Raw genomic sequence first — 23,023 nt, 5'->3', positions numbered from 1 at the left:
TATAGATCAATTGAATTACTGAAGTGTTTTAAGGGCGGATGTTGGTTTTGAATCAGCTTGGCAATTTTGAAAATTTTAAATTGATCTTTGGAGATATATCATTTGCAGGTCAATTACATTTAAATATTTATCACTTATCAGCATTAATTTTATTAATCTTTTCATTGTTCATGTTCGTTGTTTCATTTTTCTGCCTCACCATCTCTCTCTGAATCCTCTTTTACTTAAGGTGTCACTACTCTTTAGTTTATAAGGAGGGTGAAATGGAACAACCTTTTATTAAGCACTTCCTGCTGTTGGCACAATATTTAAATTATTAAAATATATTTTCATTTTAAGTCTAATCTTTAAGTCATAAGTTTAAGTCTAAACTAAATAAAAGCTATAGAGCAATTTTTGTTCCTCTTCTGTTGCAGGACATCAGCTGGGTACAAGTTCTTATCTGTTAGGGAAAAGTGTTGTGATACATGAAGTTCAGTGGGACTCTGCAGTGGGTAAAGTAGTTGCCAAGTTGTTTAGGGATAATGCATGAGAAATCCATCAGAGAGATATTATTTAATTTCCAGAGAACAAAAGAGACTGTAAAATGAGTTGGGATGCAAAACTGAGGAAACTGTCAGCTGCTTCTCATCCTGTTCCAATGAATGGATAAATAAAAGCACCCATGACAGGACATGTCCTGTTGGCTTCTACCTTAATTCAGTCAAATGAATATCAGTAACTACAGGAGGAAATCTTTTATGCCAAATACCACTAAAAGATATTAAATGCTACTTCATTCACTCTCAGAGACATAAACTAGGAAATCTTTGTGTCTAAGATCTTTCTAGAATGACATATTTCCAGGTTTCTAAGGCAGCAGGAAAAATAACCCTAAAAGAGGTCCCATGAGTTGAAAATTCAAGAAAGATGCTGCTGTGCTGTGATTATATTAAAGGTTTTAATTTTTGTGTTTTCTAGGAGCTGAAGATTGTAGCCGCTAAAAGTAATAAATTAGTAAATTAGCAAGGCCATTTTTCTTTGACACAAAAATCAGAAAGCTTTATTTTGCCCAAGTGTTTTTCTTCTTCAATGGCTCACTTACCTGTTTGTTTTATAATGTTAGTCAGACTGCGAAGACAGACATTCTTAGATTTTGCTCCTGACTTACTTTGAATAAGTTTGTATTGTTGTCTTCCAAAATAAATATGCAGATACCATTTTGTGGCAGTGTGTTGTTATCACAGTAACTGATGAGCAAAACGGTTCATATAAAAAATGCCAAACATCTATCATGATTCCAAGATTCATGGAAATGGTTCCTGTTAACCTTCTGGAAGTTACAAATTTGCTATTGTTTATGTACCAATTTCCAATTTCCAGAGTTCAGCCGTGATATTATCTTATCTGTGACATTTACTATTTCCTTGGCATAAAAATATGAAATTCAATAGGAAAAACAGGGCAGTTCTGAGCAGTCCAGCAACAGAACAGTCATTATTTACTGGTGTGATATGGGTGCTATTTGCTCAGCTAACATATTTAGTAGAAATAATAACTTCTAATATTTTCCATCTGGCCTTCTCCAATATCTCTAAGACATCTCTTAATTCTTGTTTTCTGCATTTTCCCACTTCTAAATTCCCATGCTCTTCAGACATTTGGGACAGAAACTTGTTGTGATGAAAAATACTTGTGTTTCTCAACATCTACACAGAGAGCATGGGTGGGAGATGGCTAAAATATGTGTATTTCAACAAGAACACCCTCTACAAGTGTTAGCATGACTTATTGTCATGCCCTCAGGACAAAAAAGCCCAAATAAGATCTGTCGGCAGAAGTAGATTTATTATGACAGTTGTTTTCCAGATTTATCTTAGACTGAGTATCTAACACATGCCTTGTATTTCTCAGTGGTGCTTTTGAATAAAGGCATAGAATAATATCTTAAATGGAATGAAAAAGAAAATCAGAATACAATCAAACTTTAGTTTAAAAAAAGAGAATTAACCTAGACTAAAAAAATTAACAGAAAACTTGACAATTAAGTTTTACAGCCGTGACCCAAAACAAATCTTAGGGTATCTAAATCTGATGAAAAACCTTGTTTCATTAAATTTTTTGGTCCAATTTCTCAATACTGAGTGACACAAACTTCGGGTAAGGTTAAAGTAATTTGTTACTTGAAATGGAGCTACTGAGTACAGTGAGGTCCCAAAATTACTCTGCACCTCCTAAACTGACCTGGATTCACAGCGCACTGTGACTGCTAAAGGATCACTTGAACCTGAAAGACAGTTGGAAAATATTTAATAAAGTTGACCTATACTTAGACCTATTTCTGGACAACACCATACTAAAATATGTTGCTTATACCAATGCAACAATAAAGACTTGTAAATGGCATATAAATGTTCTTGATCTGACCCTAGTTTGTCCCACAACAGAAAAATAAACTAGATTTTTTTTATTTTTTAGTTGGGAAAAATTCCCATAATGAAAAGTGTTTTCCTTCTTGTTTGGGAAGAGAAAATGAAAGAAAGTTGAAAAAATATGCAGAGTATTTAATGAAAAACCTATGTAGTTTACATATCTTCACCACAGAAAGTGCTCCTTACTAACTGTCAAAACTTTAAAGTCAAAGGAAAAAATATAAAGTGGTGATGATTTACATTTACACAGCTTGGAAATAGGTAAAACTTTTCTAATAAAGTTAAATAGCAAATGACTTAGAGAGATTAAATTAGTTTTTCAGCTTAGAGAGATTAAATGAGTTTTCCAGATGCAGATGCTTTCAGATGAAGGCCTTCTCCTGTGGCACACAAAAGTTCCAGGGGCATCCAAAGACGAGAAGCTAACTGACCATGAGAAGGACTCCTTTACAGTATCTACAAACTTGTTACCTGAAGGTCTGTCTGACTCAGTATAAGGAGTTTGGACAAACCTCTAAAGAGGTTAGAACTAAAGAGGTTAGTCCCTTGTGAAATTAAACTGGAACTCTAAGACATTTGAAGACTACCTAATCTTTATTGGAACGTTCACATTTAACTCTGAAAACATTTTGAAAATTCAAAACAAAAAGCCATGTGAATAAAAATGTCATATTATGGTAAAACATAAAATTAAAAATATCTTTTTGTTTAAGTATATTTTAAGTAACATGCTTTTTTTTTTTTTTTTTTTTTTTTTTTTTTGAGGTTTATTTACACATAGTAGCTCTAAATATAACTCTTACCTTCAAAATTTTAGAAATTCATATCTAGGTTTTCTAGTGGTAATAATTTCAGGCTGCTGCCATGGTTCCATGATCACTGGTCAAGAGCCCTTCCATGTGCCCTCTCAGGTTTCAGGGAATCCAATTGTGATTTCAAAGGTGATTTGTTTCATTACTCACTGTGATATTTGCAAGTGGTACTATAAGCCCTCCTGGGAGCATGTTACCAAACTAACATACCTGTTCTTTTGCTCTGTTAGAAGCTGTAGGGCTGTACAGTGTCTTGCCAATGCAATGGTGAGATTCATGCCAGTGCACTCTTTTTGGTGGAAAAATTCTAGTAAAAAGTTTTGGTATTAAAATAAGTGCAGTAGCTTGTGGATGATCTGACCAATAGGAAAATATTTACTTCCAGAAGGACAGAGACAATTTTAAAAAGGGTTCACAGGCTCCAGATACAGCCATGGACATACACACATGCATGTGCACATGCACTTACTCACAAGTTCTGTATTGAGACAGAATGTTTTCACATAATTATAAAGAAAACTTATGAATGTAAAGAGTAGGAAAGTGAATGTTAGACAGAAGTGCAAAATTAAACATTGTCATCCTTGCTTCCTTTGTGAATTTAGGCTCCAGTCCAGTTAAGCACTTATGCATATGCATAACATTATGTATGTGAGAGACATCAATACTTATTGCTTGAAGTTATGTATGTGTTTAAGTACTTACCTGGATTTGTGGACTTGATGCAATTTAGCTTTAACTTGTCTTTTGTTGACTGACTACTGTTATATTGCCATTCAGAGTAGAACTAAATGATAGTATTAAAGGAGCAGTGTTAAATAATATTTTTAACATACTGCATTTATTATACAAGGAATAATTGCAGCTATTTTTTCCTGTATACCTCTTTAGAAACAGAGATTCAGATTTTCAGAGCTTTTCTGTGTGTGCCCAGCTTTCCCAGGATGGTGTCTGAAAATTAATTCAGACCATTTGCTTCATTTTTTCTTCTCTAACTACTTCACTGTGATGTCTTTCATTGCTGGGAAACTTTTAAACAGGTTTAAACCTTCATTCCAAATTTGGCAAGATAGATCAACTCTGAAGCCATGTCAAGGTCTGAAAATTCTTGATCAACTAGTAAAAAAATATTTCCACTTCTGCTTTTCTTGGTTTTAAGTTGGAACTAGAAGTGGAACTCCTGAAATAACACAAAAGCAAGTGCCAAGTTTTGTATGAATACTTTTTTTTTTTTTTTTTTTTTTTTTTTTTTTTTTTTTTTTTTTTTTTTTTTTTAGTGAAGAGTCAATTCCTTTAGTGATTTGTCAACAGTTCTAAATAATACTTGTTGACAGGTAGCTAAAGCTTGCACAACTTGAGGCAGCTGTGCAGGTGGGCAGAGGGTTTTGGGGCGCTTTACCAGGGCTGTTCTGAATCATGCTGGTGACTCAGTGCAGTGGGGAGGGCTGTGAAGTGCAACAGGAGTTATACCCCAAGCAGTATCACGGCAGCTTTTGGAGAGCACTAATTGGTACCACCTGAGCATGCACTCGCTGTGAAACAATCTTTGTACAGCTGGAATATGGGATTCCCAACACTTACACTTTGCCACAGTTTTAACTTAAACATGATACACATCCGTATGATATCTCTAAGTCTATAGGTTGAGTATGCTTTATGTTCTGCTTGTTGACCATAAATTAAGCACTTTACAGCATTATGTTTATCTCTAGAGGAGACTGAGCAGAATCCTTCTGTTTACAAAATATCCAGAAATAATGGAAATCAAAGTACTAGTATTTAAAACAGGAAGAGCAGGGAAAAATTCTGCCCACCCACTCTCTGGAGGGTTTCCCATTCTCTGGAGAGGTTACAGCAGAAAGAAATATTATCTTCGCCATCTTTCAGACATACAAAAATCTAATCTTTACTATAATTAAAATGCATGATGGGTGATGCTGGTCTCGGGACCTGTCCTTGGCAATAGTGGATTAGCTGGGACACTAAGAAATAGTAGAACCCTCACTCTCACAGCACAGAACACTGAAGATTTTGCCACCACTTGCTGCAACATGCATGAACCTTGCTTTCTCTCACATGTGTGAATACCAAGAGAGCGACCCTTAAAGAAAAAGTCCAAGCAGTGCTGTATGGAGGCCCCAGCAGGGATAATACCCCTTTCCTTTGGAGCAGATTAACAATCTCCTGTCCTTGGCCTCACTGAGGATAAACTGCAATCTTGACCCTGCTGTCCGTGATAGTTGTTACCATTACACAATTTTCCTCCGGGGAAAGAGAAATAAAAACCTGGAAGGGCTGAGATGGAGGAGCTAAGTTGCATGGTTGTTGAAACCAAAGCCAGTTCCCAAACTGCTTGTTTTAACCAGCTTATAAGTAGCTGCTCTGCCCTGGTGTTTGAGCCATGGTTTCCATCACCCATTCTGACCCCACTTCTGGGAGCTACGTTTTTCATCTCTAATATGTCATGAAATTCTTCTCATTCCAGCAACATTTCTCTGTCTGCTTAGTCTTCAATCTGGAAACTTCTGTGAGTCTTCATGCATGTGTCTGCTACGTGTGTGCATAATGTGGAAGACAAGGGAAGATCAACATCTACCATCTTTTTACCACACATCCACTGAGTCTTCCCTGCCTCTCCCCTGCTACGTCATAGAAAAAGGAGAGTGCAGCTGTGTGAAGATGATACCCGCGTTGCTTAACACATCTGGAAGCTGGTCGTCTACAAGGATCATGAGGGTTGTAAAGAGAAAAGGAGGGAAGAGGTCTGGGGCATACACTGAAATTCACACACCAACCTTATACAAGCATCTGGAAATTCAGTAAGAGCAGATTTTCTTGTGGTATTTCTTCAGCTCAGGTTGGAGTGCTGTCTGGAAATGGGAAAGCAATAAAACTTATGCAAACATTCCAGTAACACAAAGAAGTTTGCTTCAACAACTATGGTAATGAAAGAGGGATGTATATGGGCTGTTAATTTAACTTGGCCTGCTCTTTTTTACTTATTTTACCAATAGATTGCCGATTTTACTAAGACAGTGTCTATTGGCACTTATGCTTATTTGCCCAGTAACAGTTAAATAGACATCACCTAAACTTTTTTTTTTTTAATAGCAGCTGCTTTCTAAATAACAGGAGGCAAAAGTGACTTATGTGTAGTATATTACATCTGATCCAGTGAGCTACATGTAAAAAATACTCAATCTATTCCTTTTTCAGATTTCAAAGGTCATCAAAGATGAAGATTCTTTAGGGACACTTCCTCATACTGGATCTGGTTCTGGCATACTGTATGGAGGTTAACCTTATATGCCAAGCAGTCTGGCAACTGGTTTTGATATGAACTTAAACACATACCACAGTGCACTTGAATATGATGCATATGTCAAAATCAAATAGGGTATCTCCCCGATGGGGTCCATTGAAAGTGACATCGTGGGCCAGAGGATGGCCTTTTAGTGAAGACTGTCCCTTCCCTTGAAGTTCTTCAGAAACAGTTTAGCTGCTACACAAACATAATTGATCACAAAATTAAGGCTCTTTCTTGGTTTGTTTGGTTTATTGTCTGAATCGTGATATTTATTGGCCTTGACATTTGTGCTATTTCAAATCTTGGCACAAGCTACATTCTCGTCATTAAAATTTTTCAAAACCATAGTTATAAATCAAAGTAAATGACAGTTCAAAAATAGGCACAGATTAAATAGGTGTGTTGTTCTATCTTGGGCACAGCCCACCATTATTTCCTTTCCACTGCAGCTGGCCAACTTGCTAATTACTTTCTTTTTCTTCTTTCCCCAAAGGATGAAATCTATCAAAAGAACAAGGTTGGTCAAAGGTTTTCTCTCCAAAGCTAACAGTACTAAATGGTTTTCTTTTACATGGGAAAGGTACAGTTTAGCTGCTCACGGTAGAGTTGAGGGGGGCTGAAGCAGAAGCTGAAATGCTGATCTGGACCTACACACAGTTGCTGCTACATAACTTAGCCTGACATGTCTCCTCTTTTTCCTCACAGGCAGAGTTAATATTTACCTGTTTCAATACTTAAAAAAAATTTAAAAAACCACCAAAACGTGCCATTTCTTGAAACTACTGATAATATACAATCTTTTTTATTGGCACAGAAATGAGTGAAAGTAATTTCAGACTGCTTTATACAAAATAAACAAATTTTGTGCATGATAAAGGAAGAAAATAGAAGATGTAAATGCAAACCATTTAAAGTTGCACATGCTATTCAGTGAGTCATACCACTTTTGAGGGTCAAAATTAATTATATCTATTCAGTGGGTTTTTTTGTTTCATTAATCCCTGATCTGTACAGAAATGTTTTTTTTTAAAAACCACAGCATAGATAAATACATCCCACTCTAGTGTCAATTTAAGTCTGTCTGTTCAGACATGGCAGGAAGACTTCCATTCTCATGAGATTTTTGCTCAGTTTTCAGACCAGAACATCTTGTGGTATTTTTTTATAAAATTCTATGCAAGATTGTCTCTCTTTACAATACTGTCTCTCTTTGAACCTTAATAGTCTCAGGAGGTAGCTATTATTATTCTTAACAAAGGAATGTGAAAAATCTGTTTTCCAGATTATTCTAAAATTTCCTCATTGATACTATCTCCCTCAAAATATCTTTCTTCTCAGTTTTCTTAAGTGGCTGGGTGATTCATAACAGGCTGAGGACCTAAACTGTAACTTCTGAACTTAAATAGTATTTTGAACTGCTCTACAGAAACTTGGTTTTGTTGGAAGTGGCATTCAGAGTAGGGGAGAACACATGATGACAGCCTTATGGAAGTATTATCAATATGGAAGTATTATCAATATCTGGGAGAATATATGTTTTGCAAGTTTAGACCTAAGATGGGATCTCTAATGAGCGGAGTCCAGTCTACTGTGAATAGGACTTCACAGATATATGAATGCATCCTGATCTCTGAAGTTTATTTGCAATGTAAAGCTATGCTAACAAGACTACATTACCATCTTTGCCTCCCTCTTCTTTTATTCACCTCCACTTAATGGCAGAAATGACCAGGTTAGTCATTTAAGGTTTGAACAACAGCCTAACAAAATCACTACAACTTCCTCGGATTTAGAGCAGTTTTTAATTCCACAAACTTCTGCCAGGCCTTAGGCTTTTCCTCGAAACTTTTCCCCAATCCAGTTTGAAATAGCTATGGCATCTGTACAATAATACACACAAGGCAGACGTGCATTGCTTAAGCTAAATTAAACCAAAATACTTTCAGTCTTCATCAATGATACACCATGTGCTAGAAAAGAAAATAATATTGTGCCCAGAATCTGCTGGAAAACACACCCTGCTTGAAAGGACCCAGGATCCTGTCATTCAAAACTCAGTGAAGAAAATCCCTGACTGCTCGTCTTTAGGAACCTCTGTGTGATGTTGGAGCAAGAAGCTGCAAACAGTAGCTGCCAACCTGGCTGGGATTCCTAGAGTAATCTCCTGGGATCAGTGTTCTGACAGGTCACATCCTCCGTCTGGCACCACCATTCCCTATTTTCATTAAGATTTTCTTTTCCATTTTTCCTTTGTTCTTCTTGCTTGAGCCAAAAGAAACAAGAGGGCAGTAAAGAACAATTTTAGCTGAATATGAGTTTTATCATTTTACCACTGCATTACACCACTTACCAAGTATTTAGATTCTGTTCTGTTCTGCTAGGGAAAAAAACACATGTCAGGATTTAAAGGAAGGCTGTGCTAAGCTTTAGCACACAGACTATAAAGTGTACATGTGAATTATTATTCTTCTAGTCTAAGCAAATCCATATGACATTGTGACTTCATATACTCTTCACAGTTTCTTGTACAACTCTTAGTGGAAAACATCATCTCTTTTCAAATCTTTGTGCCTTTATCTGAATCTGACTTTTTAATAGCTTAAAAAGAATTGTAAAAACAAAAATGTCAGTGAAGTGATGTTTCTCACAGAGCAGAGAAATCAACATTTGAGACCACCTGCTTAAATGCAAAGCTAAACAGAGAACTACAGCTACTCATAAAGAGGGAACTTTACAGAGATCCATTTTTAGTTCCTTTCCCTTTCCTTGAGAATGGTGAGTCTGATGGCATCCAAATCTAAATCTTCATTTCCTCGTCTCTCTTCATCAGCTCGGCCTGGGAGGTAACCAAACTGTGGAGCCTTTCTCCAGCACCAAAGTTTTTTGGGCTAAACTGTGCATGAAGCTGGGAAGGTGTCTACCCTGAAAAGTTTATTTATAAGCCTGATGAGACAAAGCTATTCCACAGCATCCACTGTAACTGAAACCATCACGTATGGAGAAAGATGGTACAGAAAATTTAAGTACCATCTGTTGCTGAAATTGAGTCCTCTTTATCCCTGAGTGTTCTCCCACCAATTTCTTTGATTTGGTACAGGCATTTGTTGGACTTTTTTGGCTGGTTCCAGAAATCAAATTAGTATGAAGTTAGCCCTGTAAAATGAGGTATGTGTTCTTCTGCCACTTACAGCCTGGAAACGATATCACTGTTGGTTCAGACAAACCACCACCCCAAGGAAAAGTATGGGGCAAACATGAAGCATTACAGAGGAGGGAATGAGGCTAGCTCATTTGACAGCAGCTCAAATGACTGCTTAACTGAGAAACTAGCTAAGGTATGCCATGAAACTCTGTTCCCTCAGGGAGATTCAGCCCATGTCCCAGCTTGTCTCTGCAGGCAACCTGAAGCAAAGAAATAGTCAGTTCCAGGGTGTGCTGTGTTTCAAAGTATGGGTCTAAAGCAGGGCAGATGATCCATGTTCAAATAGTGCTTCTTCCTACCCACCCACTGTAAGGAGAGCAGAGAATGTATTTCCTAAGCTGTACCCCTCTGCATTGTCATAGACAGCTGAGGCAAGTTCTACTCTTTCTAATTGCGATGAAGACCACAAAGGAGGAGGGATTTTAAGATTAACTCAGCACTGACAAATACCAGGGGAACTTTGGAGCTGGTTTTGTACTTGGTCCCAATTCTTGATGTTGCTATGGAGAGAGAGATGCCAGAGGACTGAGGACAGCAGTCCACTGGCCAGTCTCACCCATCTCCCTGGCTGCTGCTCTGACAGTGCAGGGGAACTGTTGATGCTGAAGAATGGACTACCTCTTGCCAATCCACCCAGAACAGCTCCTTCATCTGAGAGACTAAGATGAGTGGGAAACAAAAGTCACCAAGAAGAAACTGACCCAGAGCTCGCTTGAATCACTTTGAGTAAATTTCACAGCAAGGGAAGAATGCAAACTACAGGCAGAGTTTCTCCCAATCATAGGACAAAAAGAGCTAAGTTCTGGTATTCAGAAAACTGGTTCTCATCATTGACGTGACAGTGATGGAAATACTGTGACTTCTTTTCTCCTCCTGTCAGAAGAGGAAATTGCTGCTTTGGAGAAGACAAAGGGAGTTGGTCTGATGGTTACATGGTTGTGACTGTGTCTAAAGGATCAGATGGAAACTTCAGAAGAAAATAGACTCCAGAGTGTTTTCTAAATTACTAAACAGTGTGGAGAGAGATTAATGCACACAGTTTATCATTTGAAAGAAAATATAGAATTTTCCAGCACTTGGCCAGACCAGCTGGAGAAACAGGGCAGATGGAGAAATACAAGTTTCTTATACAGGAAAGTACATTTTATAAAACACATACCAGTACAAACCCAGCAAATCTGATACCAGTTTTGAGACCACAGAATGAGACAATTATTGTGAACACCATGTGTTATGAATCATCTCTGCCAATAATAATATGGCATCAAGAACAAATACCCACTCCTGCCATAAAAAAACCCCAAAATACCAAACAGCATAAACAAATGGCAAAGTAATCATAATAATTTGCATCCATAAATTAGAGATGAGAAAGAATTAGCTACCCCACAGCTCATCTGCAAACATCCATGATTGCTCCCAATGCTATGATAACTAGTTATGCATCCAGGCTAGATCTAGCCAGAAATAAATGTTTTCTTATCTTATGAATGCTTTTGAGAAAAGAAAGTTGAAATTCTGATACTTCACCAAAACATATGCTTTGAAATACAGAGTCTGTTGGCACCCTCAGGTGCAAGGTGTTCTTCTGTTCCCTTTATATTTAATCAGAAATTTCAGTCTGGAATTTATTTCCTAAATAGAAAATAAGAAAGAAGTAATCTTTTCCCTGTGCACCCACCTTCTGGCAATTAGCAATATAGAGACTTCCTGAGGCAGACGTTGGATCTGAACTAAGAAGTTTAATATTTCCCTGTGGACCTAAGCTTCACAAATGTATCTAATCCCTTTCTTGATATTTTTGGCTTCCGCCACATTCTGTGGCCAGGAATACCTCAGTTAGTTAAGCGACATTTGAAAAGGTACTCTTTCAGTTTCAGTTAAATTTGGTTCCTGATCTTTTAAGACTGGAATTCCTTCTTCTTTTTCTCTTCAGCCTTCATGATTATTCTTCTTGAGTCATGTATTTTCTAAAACAGACAGTCCTTTTACATGTGAAATCTGCAGAAAGCATTCATACCTCCAGCTGTTCTTGGCACTTACCTGCAGTTTTCAAAGTTCTAGATGAATATTTTTCCTCTATTGTTGCTACAAATACACACTGAGTGTGCATTACTCAAGACATACATACACTATAGCTTTGTTTTCTGGCATGATTATATTTTCGGGTTTGGTTTTCTTTGTTTCCTACAATTAAAGTTTGCATTTTTGAGCATCACTGAATATGCACAATCCCATGCCCATCATTGCATACCTTAATACTGAATTTCACATGTCAATAAAAATGTAAATACCTGAATTTCTTTAATGAGTGGGAATTTTAAAAATAGACATTAAATACATTTTCTAATTATAAATTATCTACTTAAAATCTAGCTATTTTATAGAGATTTTTTAAAAATTTGCTTCAATACATGTGTCATGGTTATATCATGTAGATGATTCCTGTAGAATCAATATTATTTGCACTTCAATAGCTCACTTTTTTCAAAAGTCTTATGAATCAGATCAAAAAATATTTGACATACATAGGTTGCAATGGAAGTCTGCTGTTCATGGTAGAACGGCATAGAAATGAAGGAGCTAAATAGATTTGTTTCGGGCTTCTTAGAGACTGTGTTTGACTCAGAAGACATGGATGATTGCTGCTATAGGCAGTACAAGAAACTTAAGACAGAAGCCAGTAACACAGTCTAGATATTTGAGACAAAGCATAACAGCAAGTCTGCCCTCGGAATCACAAGGAAATTGTTTGGACCCCCACACTTCAATTAATCTCATTTCTTTATCCCCTCAAAATTAATCTTCTCACCAGTCCATTATCTCAACTTCAGTAGTCTGAAAACCAGTCTGTCCTGAAATTATATTTCTGTAATGTTTTTTATCCCAAGATTTATTGATAGAAGGAGATAGTGAGGAAGAACATTCATTACAATTAAACTTCCTCCAAATGTTTCTAAAAGGATATTTTCTTGTTATCAAAATCTCAGTCAATTCAAATTGTCTGAGTTCTTCACCTTGAAACAGTGAAGACCATTTAGAATAGTTCGGCCTAAAACAGAATTTGTCAACAGAGTGATAATTGAATAGAGCTTCTGATTTATATTTTTTAAAATAAACAGTTCTTCTCAGGTTTGTAACAATACATCAAATTCTTAAAGCTGCTTTTCAGTCTTTCAAATCTCAGCAGTCGTAAAAAAGTGACAATGAAACCTAAGAACATATACAGCTATTAAAATTATGCAGATAGCAGTAAATCAAATGGGACAAGGTGCTTTCCATAAATTCTAGAAGTGTTAACAACATTTTTTTTTGGTTTTGTAGTATAAGAAATTTCCTCAGCACAAGGAGGACTTTGTCTGCACATTTTCATTCTTTACACTTCCCAGACACTGTTGTTCATCTTAGAAATACACTATTAAAACTGATCTGCAAGTATGAGCAATTATCCATTGTCCACTTGAGACAAGGAAGGAGAGTCTAAAACTCACATGAACAGTGATTCCTCATTTTTGCAGCACAAGTAAATCAGCATTTTCAAGATACCGGACTTTGATGATGAGTTCTACAGAGTTGTTTATATTCACAATTCCTAAAGAGCAAGCAACTTCAAAATTACTCCAGAACTGTTTTCTCAACAATACAGCGACCTTTTGGCAACATCATCTGACTTTGGTGACCATGCAGGAGAATTTTACTTCATAAGCTTTGGTGTTAGTGTCTTTCCTCTCCTCCAATCAATCCTTTCTCTGCAGAGCACAGGAATAACAGCCAAGGTCCTAGGGCAGCTGCCCACCTAATAGAGTATCCTCTGTCAAAAGGCAGTTAAATGATGAATTCTTCTAAACCCACACACAAGCAAAACAAAAGGTTTAAAATACTGGCATTGTAGAAGGTTGGGTTTTTAGGAACTTCTTCAACTCTAGTTTGTGCCTGCAACTTGTGTGCAGTAAGCTCTTGACGTATTTTTCTTCCATATATTTTTCTGGATTCTTCTTGGTCCTGTGTCATCAGTAAAACATTACTGATTAATATTAGAAAAATATTACCATTCATCTCCTTTTCCTGATTGATTATGAGCAGGTTCAACAATACAAGTCTCACCAATTCCCTATAACAGCATGTAGAATGTATCCATTAGGAAAATCAGAAATTTCTCTGTATCTTTTCCTCCTGCATTTCATTAATTGTAAATTCAAAATCAGATCTTTTTGCACACCAAAAGATTAGTATTTTTTCCTCCCTTCCAGTATGAATTATAAGGAAAAACATGTTTTCTAGATTAGAGCAAGACCTTTTTCCTTTTTTTCATTTCCTCACCTCTTCTCATCCATCAGATGAGAACACATGTAAAATAAGCCCAATACAACTCAGTCAGGTTTTCGGGATTCATCTCCACATGGATTTTAAGACCATTGTGAGTGCTAGAAGGGGTTCCAAAATTGCAGGTGCATTGCAGAGTTTTCTAATAGAGACTGAAACACAAGGCATGTTGATTCTTTCCCTTCAAAATTATAGCTGTATCAGTATATCACTGTAAACTTTATTTTACATTTCTTTGTTGGTATGAAAGTCAGTTTACTGCTCTGTTATTATATGAAACAACTTATAAGAAAGCTATCTCTTTTCATTCCTCCAATCAAAAAATATGTTGACATGGAACGTATTCATTCATACTTCCCTTAGTTCTCAAATTCCGGTCTTCAAGATCTATAACTGTTTACCTAATTGCATTTTTCCAAAGGCTCTTCTAGTGACACTGTGATTTCAGGTAGTTCCTCAGACTCATTTTGTTAAGTAAAAATTTCATTATAGGAATGTCTCTAAGTTTCTTCACTGTAAGTAATAATGATAACCTAGGTATTTTCTCCCTGCAGGAGTCTTATTTTTTGTGAATCTTCTATTTACATCTCAGTCATTTACCAGTTCTAATGACTCTGTGGCAAGATTTTTTCTTCTGTGTTTAAGAAACAACATTACCCCAACTCTCTTGCCTCTAGTAAAATGTTCCTCAAAACTCTTTTTTTGGCTTAACTCGTGTTTTATATTTAATTTGCCAAAGGTTTTGGTTCACTGCTGATTTCTGGTTTTGTTTTAATCTTCTTCATTTGGAAAATAGTTCTGAATTTTGAAGATTTGTTTTTAATCTTCTTTGTCTTTTTTTTTTTTTTTTTTGTACCTCTCATAGTTTCCTTTACCCTAGAGCATAACTACCACAACCTCTTCCTTGTATGACCACATTTTTTTCATTTATCTTGACATGAATAAACTCCCTACTGTTTCAGTTGTTTCATTCTTTTAACTGCTCCAATGAATTTTCTTTTAACACTTTTAAATATTTATGATGATCTTTTAGAAACTGATGTTACTCTAGTGTTTTCTTGCTGGGTGGAGGACTTTAATTTTCCTAGAGAGTTTCAGTATCTGTATGTCACAATTGCTGCTACAGAGGTGCTTTTTATAGAGAGAGAAGGTCTGTCAGAGTCTGGTTCACCTGGCTGCTACTCAGGTCTGCTTCCAGAATCTCTTCTGCCTCTGTGCATTTTTTGAATATTTATCTCTGAAAGTAGTTATAAATGATAGGTCAAAAATTATTGTTTGTGCTAATTTTTAATGACTTTAAGCTATGTTTAACTAATAGCATAATTCCTCCTCTGGCAAAACCTTTGTTTTTAGTGCTTTGTCATTTACACATGGATGTTACAGTGCTCTATAAATTGTTCTCTTTCCATCAAATTTCTGAGGCATCTGTGCTGCCTCAAAAGTACACATCCTAGTCCACCCATCTTGGTGTTTAGACTTTGAACATTTATATAGAAGTAGATGTATAATTGGCATCTCATGTGAATTCATGATAGAATTTACATTTGGATTTTCCAGCTAAGTTCCTGGATCTCACATCTGATATATACTACTTAATTCAAGGAACAGGAATTTCTCCATCAGTTCACTTGATCCTTTCACATTCTTAAATAAAGCAAATGTATACTTGTTCACAGAGAACAGCTCTTTTTCACTAAAGGGCCATATGAAAGAGTGTTATTCGTGCATGCTGTCACTGAAAAAGGACACAAGTATTCAGACAAGAGATGTGTGGAAAAAGTAACATAATAAATTAATAAAAATGTGAAAAAATAAAGGAATAAATGACAGATCATGTGGCTGCAGGAATGAGTGCCAAAGTCTATAGCTACTGTTAAGACTCCTTTAATGGCACATCTGTAGAATATAAAGCAAAAAAAAGCCTACATGGAAAAGGCACTTCTAGTCCTCGCTGTCTGAGGCAGTGGTGAGGAGTGTTTATTGCTATTCATGGAAAATCATTACCAATTGACAAGCCAAAAAACATACCAGTTTCTGCCAGAAGATCTAATTTTTAAGCTGTTGATGTATCTCTTCCATGACTTTATGGAATGTGATTTGGATGATCCCTCACCCACAGCAGGAGAATGACAACCAGTCAGAGTAATTCACTGCAGTGAAAGGGAACTTTAAGATGTGTCTGAGGGGATCTAGCTGTAACTATTGAACATCTATTTTAGATATATATAAATGCATCTATGTGGTGAACAGTTTGCAGAGTTTTGCTGTTTATCTAATTGTTGTCAAAATAAACTAAACCACATTTGCCTGAATATATTTAATTAGAACCTCACATCTGTTTTTCAAATCCTTAGTGAAACTAGCTTGTATTTTGAAATAGCTTGGAGCAACATCTACTGGCTACTTAGATTGGAAATGGATCTTGACTGAAACTGCTAATTCAATCTTGTACAGTGTATTGTGTGTGTCTGCTGTCAAAAACACTGAACTTCCAGTGACTGTATGTTCAAAAAGAGAATGTTATGTCACAAAAGATCAGGATTTATTAAGATGTGTGTGATTTTTGAAAAAGGATAGACTGGAGATGTATTTCAGTTCTGCTTTATGCAGTCTTCAAATAAACCATTCCAGGCTTTCACAGTACCCAATCCAAAGCCTAAGGATAGCAATTAAAATAATCGAATAAATTTCTGACAACTTTGGATCTAGACTCAAATTTGAGCCAGACTATATAAATATATCAAAGAAGAAACATTTTATTTTAGAGAATTGGGTTTTTTGCTATTTCATCAAAAATTGACTACTTATTTATTTTTTCATTTAAGAGATAAATATTGATAGAAGATTTTTTTCTTCAGAGAACTCAGTTTTAAGTCTGAGAAATTAAAATTATTTATAGGATAAAGCTGGACTAACTGGAAGATTAAACAGCAAAAAAAAAATTGGATTTTCAAATTTATTATATGTTCACTCATGCATAGTAAAGAAAATACATTTTTTTAGCAAAACTAAGGGTTGTTTTGATACTCAATGAGTAACTTCATATACAAGGTTATAGAATGCAATTGTAAAATTTGACAAAATGGCAGAAAGTCTTTGTTACTTTTTCTACTGCTTCATCTTCGGATTTAAATTATTACTGAATCAATTTAAAACATCCCTTAACACTGGTACAGAAAAAAATTTGGGCACATAAATCTGTATTTAAAGAGATCTTTAAACCATCTGAGCTGGCATAATAGACTGTGTAGCTGCTCATCCAAAACCAACCTGGTAGATAATTTAGTGCATCTGTGCAGAGATTAAAAGAATTAGAGCATTTTAAGATTACGCCTTAACATTTTTGTTATCAATCAACATTTCTTTATCAGTTTTGACTGAGTTCAGGAAGGTATTGTCATACTGTTTAGTCTCCCATACACTCAAGTGCAGCAGATAATGAACACCAAAATGTAGCCTTTTCTGTTGAATATTCAGGCCCTTTTTGTAAAACTGGAAACTCTTTGGAAAGAATGCTGAATTTTAGCCACTGCTCATAGGTAAACTTATTACCCATTGGGTAGATATATTAGTGCAGAAGCTGGTAATATAATTCCTATTGTAAGACTAAAGTGAGATAAAATGGAAAGACATTTGGAAGAAAAGTAAGACAACATCATCTTGATACATTTTTAAATTAGTCTGCCTCTGAAAAATATTTAATTTGTAACAGAACTCAAAGCGAGAAGCTCTTATCTAATTAGTTTCCCACTCTTAACAACTGTAGTAATTTATAAGCATTAGTTATGACACAGTTCAGATTAGTCTTTAATAGCTGAAGAATTTAAAATGCAAACAAGGTAATTGCCAATGGTTTATAATTTAATGTCTCCTTCTACAGGGTTTGAATCCAATGTCCATGCTTGAATTGAATACAAGGGATGGGACTGTGGAAAGAAAGACCTCATGATACTCCTCAGATCTTTAAGTCTATATCTTTATTTAGTTGTTTTCTGCTTTTTTAGGAGAGAATGAAATCTGTAATATGAATATTTTTCATGTAATAAATCCGATTTCAAATCACTGATTTTTTTACCCAATCTATGCTTTTTTAGATATCCAATTGTGTGTCATAATTAAATTAATTTTGTTAGTCTCATGGTCAAAACAAATTTTAATACTTAGAAACAGCAGAAAGACAATGATTTCAGAATAAGACATTGCTTTTCCATGTGGCTTATTAAATACTTGGATCATTCCAAAAGTATCTAATTAAACTGTAAAACCAGCATAAAATATGAATAATATGCAAACTCATTGCTATAAGATAGATGTTAGGAAAATAAAAAGAACCCGTCCAGAAGAAGAGACTGATGAATTATTGTGGAATGGCTTTGATTTTTCCACCGTTAGTGGCCTTTGAAATCTAAATGCAATCAAATGAGATTTTTCAAAAATGTAAAAATCATCCATAAAACTAAACTAAACTAAACTAAACTAAACTGAACTAAAATAAACTAACCAGAGAAAAACAAACACACAGGCAACCCACAAAACACCTCCAAAGGACTTTTTGTCGAAGATCATTCCTAGCTACTGAGGTTACATTCAACATCTCACAGGAACTAAGGCATGCAGGAGCAGGCATGGAGGACCATGACACAATTTCTTAAGTATTAGTGTTGACACTGATTTAAAAAAAGATAAGTGGAATCTGAGGGAAGATGAATGTCAGTTGCAAAATGGAGAACCCCTTATGGTACCCTTTGGATACCAACTTACTAAAGCCTTAAACGTAGCTTCATGAAAGAACTAGGTGCAGCCGTGTTCCTGAAACATCAGAGGAAAAAATTCCTGTGGAAAGAAATATTTTTCCTTCTTTCTAAAGCAAGTGGAATCCCCAATTAAATCAAAAGAAGATGAAAAACTGGAAAACAAAACAAAACAAAACAAACAAACAAGCAAACAAAACTTTTTAAAAAAAGCTCTTCCCCACTGCAAAACAAATTTCTGACTATCATGGTTTTTTTCTTTCTTGCCTTCATGTCAAATTTCAAACATTTCACCAAAGCTGCACATAATATTCGGGGCAGGGGGAGGGGATTATAACCATTCAAAACAAATAATTATCAAATATCATCATTTGTAGTGCATTCTTCATAGGATTCCTTTAGGAAAAATATGTTTTACCAATAATGACAGAATTTAGGTCCCATGAAGTTTTGTTCTTTTTTGCAGTACACTTACATATTGAAGGTCTTAAAGGAAATATAAGTATTGTAGTATTTAATTGTTTTTAATCAATTAATAGCATATGCTGATCATTACTCACACTTAAAGTATTTGCCCAAAAATTTGAACAAACTAAATAGAATAATGAAGATATAGCATGCTTCTATGAGTAAACCAGTTTCCCACATTTTGCTGTTTTTCCATAAATAAGCACTTGTGATTATTTATATTCCTCATTGGACACTATTTTGAGAAGGAGCCATTCAGCCTTCTATAATTTGCTATGAATGCATCTTGGACAGTTAATATAAAACAAAAAGATAAAATATGTTAAGTTGAAACTAAAGTCCAAGCTGAGAGTTCTACTGGAGGACATAGGACTGAAAATCAGAATGGAAACTCCTTGGCGAGCATATAAAGTTAAGAAAATACTTGGGTTAGGCGAGGATGGATGAAACAGCTTCATGGCATTATTCTTCTCTGCACAGCTATGCAAAAATGTCTCAGATTCAGAGAAAAATATTTCCTGAGGCAGTTTCAGGGAAAGAGGGACATAAGATGAAGAAAAAACAAGTTAATTTAAAAATTAACTTTTCTAATGTCTATCCATCCAGTGAAAAACACACTGCCCTCGACTAGGTGACAAGCTGCCCCTCTGTTTCAGGGGGATAGCATGGACACCAACTGTGAGATTCACAATATCCAGCACCTTGAGCTCTGAAACTCTTTGTATCCAGCTCTCAGTATCCACATAAAAAATTCTGACCTCACGCATGGGTTTTTCCTGGCTTTCCTCAGTCATTTTAGGGAATTTGACATGGTTCCCTGTCTTTTCCTCTCAACTCCACTTTTTCTTCTACAGTATTAGAACCACTATAGTTTCTCATCTGTTGGAAATTAATTTAATTTCACAATCTCCTTAAAACTGGGTTTGTCTGTAAATCCACTTTCTTTCCCATAAAGAAGACAGAGAACTCAGAAAGTCCATGTAGATGCTACAATATCATTCAAACTGCTTCAGTAGCAATCTCAGTATAGGTTTGATATTTATCCTTCTCAATTCAAAGACTTTTCTTGATTCATCTTCAACAGCTCCCAAGTTCAGTATCTTGAAATTTTGTTAAATACTGTGCTAGAGAAATTTCTGTAGGCATTAGGTTTTTCTAGATCAATCTGAGTTAGAGCTCAGCCTTTATTCTACACTTCTTTCATTAAAGCTTTTTTTCTACAAAGGACTTGAGTCCCTGTTTAATCATCAAATTCACAAAGCTTTTGATCACTAGGGATTCTGAAATTCAGCATCAATAAAAAGAAAAATATAATTTCTACTCACATGTGCTCTATTCTGAACTGGTCATCTGGAATAATATGATTACTTAGTGTCCAGATCTAGTTGTAATCCAAGTGCCTCCAAAAGAATTCATATTAGTTATTATTAAAAAGTGCTCTTGAACTCAGTTTGAATGGATTCTGGAAAAGTTAATGGAGCTTAATTGATATCTATCTCCACAAGTCATGAGAACCGCTTTTCCTCATCCTTTAAGAACTCACCAAGATTGCCCTAATTTTGTGTTAATTTATGTTTCTTTGTAACTCTGAAAGAATCTTGAGATGAAAAACTGCCTCCCAAGATCAGGGGCAGAACCGTAGAAGGGAGTACTGTGAAGGAGCACAGCTCCTTTAAAATAAAAATAATAATAAACATGTTTCAATAAATTACGATCCCTTAATTAAACCCTTCATGAAACATCTGCTGTTGACTTCTGTATGACAACTAATTATCTTAGAGGCTTTTCTTCTCAAATTTGAGAAAATCTACTCCCTACTTTACCCAAAATTTGAAACTATTCTTTTTGACTGAAAAAGTTTATTTTCCTTGGCACTTTGGACTGATATATCGTGGCCAAGTGACTTCACTTTTGTTAAGTCTTTGGAAACCCCTCCTTGGCTGTTCCTGAGAAAGGGGAAACCTGACTCCTTTGCTTGTGCTACGAGTTCAGGAAAGGGCACAGAAAGAAACATCTACTCTGAACTCTGAAACCTCAGCATAAGAACGAAAGCTATTTTCTTCCTCACCAATAAATGTAGAACTAATAAACATCAGAATATTTTTTGTAAAAGAAACTTGTTTTCTTTTCTCCCTCGGATTAACATTGTATTTGTTACATGAGTTTTGCAAGTTCCATATCTCTCATATCCTTTCCTAGCTGCAACTCTGAAGGTACACTGTCGGACTACCTGCCATGTCTCCTGCTATTCAAACAAAATAACTCCTGTGAGTGTTCACTAGCTCTTTCCAGTCAAGATAAGCCAGAATTGCTGAAGTTATTTCAGTATCTCTGCCATCTGGCCTATTTGGACTGAAGCAGATAGGGGATTCTTCACCCTTGATGATCGATGGGCAGATTTGCAGGTATGATTTCAGGTGAAGCTGTGCAGCTGATGTTGGGCTAATAACAATATTATAATGTCTTCAGCCAGCACAGCTGGTGCAGAAAGGGTGCACACGTATTGAATAATGGTGAAAAATTTTTTTCTTAATACTTGAATTTCTTGATAAGTGAAGTATCAGTTTCTGTGTTTGGGAGTTCAGGTCAGAAGTGCCTTGCAGTGAAGAATGCCTTAGGGTTATGTTGTAGCACACAAAGCTGTGGAGTAAAAATAAAAATTTAAAATAACAGAAAAAAAACCTACTACTGTATTAACTTGAAAATATTGAAATTACCATAATAATTAAAATACAAATTGAATGGGTTAAAATCAGCTTCTATGCCACAGGTATGTATCAGATATATAACAGAGTCAGGTTATGTCATATACTGAGGCTCAGTCCTGAATGTAATATTCAGCTATTTCAGGGTACTCTCTTTGATTTTGAAAACTTTTTTCTCCTAATTTGTAACATTTTTTAATGCCATTAATTTTCTTCTCAAGAGTTCATATTCTTGAAGGAATAAGCATACTTGAGTTTGCCCAGTAAGGAGAGGGTCTGCTGACCACCCTAGATGCCCAAGCAGGGCCCACTGAGGCCACTCTCATGGACTTCTGGCACCATCTGGTGGAGGTTTTACATCCACAAACTAGGTTATAGATAGGTTTGATAATTTGCTTTTATATCTCTAAAGTACAAAACTGAAGTGCCATATCAAGGCATGTATTGTGTTATACCAGGCAGAGGTGAAGAGAGACGTGGCATGTGTACTCACTTGCTATCTTTAAAGTGGTGATGGGAAAACAATATGAATTTCCACTCAAAATGAAATATATATATATATAACTGGTGATCCAGTTACATATATATTTCAGAATTTTCTTCCAGACTTCGGTGAGTTGAGACAGGTACAAACATTGTTCGTGGTTAAATGTAAGGAGAGGATTTAGATGAGCAACAGCTTTTTATCTCTATAGTAACCCCAAAACCTTGCTTCATATTGTCAGCTGGTCAGAGCCAGAGGATTCCTGGTTTTGGCATTTCATAGCAGTGAAAGAAAGCACTGTGGGCTTCTTAAGGGCTTGTGTCACAACATCCATCCTTCTGTGTACTGCTACAGCTGTTTCCTTATGTTCAGTACACAAGTGAAGTAGCTCCCAAATATCCCCCAACTTGTTCTTGATAACAATGCATACTAGAAAGTTCTTAAAATAAGCTGATGGAAGTTGCTTCTAAATATAGGGACTGTGGAAGGTTTTACAATATAAAACACAACCAGCAGAGGCTCTACGTGTCCCTCCTCAAATCCCAAATGTAAACCAGACG

Source organism: Hirundo rustica, chromosome 3, assembly GCF_015227805.2.
Source record: "Hirundo rustica isolate bHirRus1 chromosome 3, bHirRus1.pri.v3, whole genome shotgun sequence".
Taxonomy (NCBI): Eukaryota; Metazoa; Chordata; class Aves; order Passeriformes; family Hirundinidae; genus Hirundo; species Hirundo rustica.
Note: the sequence above shows the minus strand (reverse complement) of the source record.